Here is a 3,035-nt window from a genome sequence, read left to right on the forward strand (position 1 = left end):
TTAAAACACAAGGTGGACTTTGGCCAGTTATAACACCTTTGCTCTTGATTCCCAATTATGTAATATATCAATTTCCTATTCTGCATAGATTAGTACAATAACTACAGAAGCAAATAAATTATACCATATCAATTAAACAATATTCAACCTCAGAGGGCTAAGCGTTTATACAAATACTAACAGTGAGAGACACAGATAATAAACCTAATAACCAAATCAGCGTATTGCAATATTTAGTTCTGGTAGCATGTTCCCCTTATATTCGGGTAAGTAAATCACATTGGGAGTCTTAGCTAAAGTGAAAGCATTCGCCCTAAAAGCCTCAATATCCTAAACTCAATCAAAACCATACCAGTAGCTGCAATTGCATCACAAATTAATTTAGTAGACTCACTTTCTTCTTCAACCAAAATAATTATCACTCTCCGCTCTTGCTCAGCCTTCATCACTACAATCTTTGACCGCTCTCCCTCTTGTTGGGCAACTTCCTTCTATTCCATAGCCCTAGAGAATTCGGTACCATGTGATAGATATTTTATATCCACATCATCAAGTTTAATATTGAAATTCTTTGAATGATGAATCAAAATCTCACAAACTAATGGAGACACTTGGGGATGCTCGCTGAGAAGCTGATAAGTGTTGAATTGTGCCATGACATATTTGAGATCTTTATTTTCAAAAGATGGATGAATCTTGAGAAAATTGAATGAAAGGTGTCTTTTAAGTCTTGAATGAAGGATTGGTGACATTGTCCAACAGATAGGGTCAAACATCATTAGGAAACTTAATCAAGTTAATTGTGGACTTGATTAATATTTTCAAAACTTTCTAATCATTTCAAAAATACAAATCAACCCAACCCACACCGCGCTTCAATCCAAATTAACCACTCTCTCTTTCTCTCTCTCTCTCGATAGCTTCACTCAACTCACTCCCAACCAACAGTTCTGCAAAATTTCTCCCTTCAACCCCTAACAACTTCTACCTCCAGCGACAAATAGTTGGGCTTCGAGTTCCCCTCTTTTCTCCCTTCAACCCCCGACAACTTCTATCTCCGGTGATAAATCTCTCATCGCTTCAAGTTTCCTTCTTCAATTCAATCAACTTATCTCTCATCTCTCTCTTGATAGCTTCTCTCAACTCTCTCCCAACCAACTGCTCTATAAATTTCTCATTTCAATCCTCGATGACTTCAACATTCGACTACAAATAGTTGGGCTTTGAGTTCTTTTTTGACTATAACCTTCAATTAACGTGAAAACCTTGCTCTCCAGCCATAACAACTTTGAATTCTTCATCGTTTCTTTTCTTCTGGTAAAAATTTATGGCCTTTTTAGTTTTGAAGAAAACAAGAAACTTGAGCCAATTTCTCTTATAGTATTGGTTAACAATTTTAATATTTGTTGCACTAATTTGAAATACGGTTTGAATAAAACTCTAATTTCTGGTATTTCTTCTTTTCTCTTTTCGAAGTAAATTATGATATTTTGTTGTTTGTTGTATTTTTTTGAAGTTTGATTTTTATTGTTTGTGTTTATAAAAACAAAATGACAGTTTGGTTTGATTTGTTCTCTTCTTGTTTTTGGTAAAAATGGTGAAATTACTGTTTTTTGTTGAACAAAATCGTGCTACTGTTTTTTGTTTTCTCCTACATATTACCCATCTGGTGCAATATATTAATCATCTGACGCAACAAATTTATCATATGATGCAACAGATTAACTATCTGATACACTAGAGGAACCATCATACTATAATTCTTATGCAATAGATTAATAATCTGATGCAACAACTTTACCATATGCTGCAACAAATTAAGCATCGGATAAAAAATCTGATGCAACTAATTAACCATCTGGTGCAATGAAAGAACCATCATATTAATGATTTAATGCAATAGATGAACCTCCTATTGGATAAAATCCTATCAACTCTTCGTACAGAAAATATCAAAGACTTGATTTTTCTAACTGATCATTCATCTACCACGATAGACGACCCTATATTGGAAGAAATCTAAACAATATTGACCGTTGATAACTATTCCAATAGATCACTCATGTGTTGAAACAGATGTGTGACCAGTTGCACAGACCATTCATCTTTCTCAATAGATAAGTGATATGTTTTGTATTGTCGTAACAGATTACTCAGCCATTGCTGTAGGTTAGTTAACTGCTCTGACAGATCACTTATAATTGCAACAAATATATGATCTGTTGTATAAACCATTTATCTTTCTCAACAGATGAGTTATATGTTTTGTATTGTCGCAATAAATTATTTAACTATTCCAATAGATCACTTATATATTGCAATAGATGATGTCATAATAGTTGTATGATCTATTTAATAGACCATTCATCTATCTTAAAAAGATGAGTGATATATTTTGTATTGTTGCAACAGATTACTCATCCACTGCAACAGTTTGGTTATATGCTGCAATAGATATACTACCTGGTGCAACAGATCGGTAATCTATTCCAACTGTTATTTTACTATTTTTCTTGTTTGATTTACTGTTATCCTTTTTAATGACGCATTAATTAACAATAATATATTATTTTATGCTCCTGTTAATTTTAGATAATATGGTTTCCAAAAGAACAGAAACCGAATCAAGTCCAAGTAAAGGAACAAGTGAAGCAGCTAGGCTACATCCACCACTCTATAAGCTTGCTTTACAAGCGTTATCTCAATTGAGAGCAGAATATGATGAACACGAGGAGGAGGGATATTTCAGAAGAGATGATGCAAATGCTAATAGCCCTTCCACAGAAGAGCTGGTCAAAACCTTCAGCATTGATTATTATCCTATGAGAATACAGTGCGATGGTGCCGCAGATTTAACAGGTGATTTCGTAGTTAAGTCAACCATGGGAAAATCTTTCGATGTATTCAAAAAAATACTTCGAGAACAAAAGTTGGATGCTTATTTTAGGGACAACTGCTTTGGGAAATATCTTGATTTACCGAAGGACAACAATGCTCATTTCCAAATAAAAATGATATATGAACTTCTTAAGCAT

The 3,035-nt window shown here is 33.7% G+C and overlaps 1 pseudogene; it reads right to left on the bottom strand.

Moving 5' to 3' along the window:
- Positions 1–216: 216 nt before the first annotated feature.
- LOC124887925 lies at positions 217–692 on the bottom strand (annotated as a pseudogene).
- Positions 693–3,035: the final 2,343 nt, after the last annotated feature.

Source organism: Capsicum annuum, chromosome 10 (genome assembly GCF_002878395.1).
Source record: "Capsicum annuum cultivar UCD-10X-F1 chromosome 10, UCD10Xv1.1, whole genome shotgun sequence".
Taxonomy (NCBI): Eukaryota; Viridiplantae; Streptophyta; class Magnoliopsida; order Solanales; family Solanaceae; genus Capsicum; species Capsicum annuum.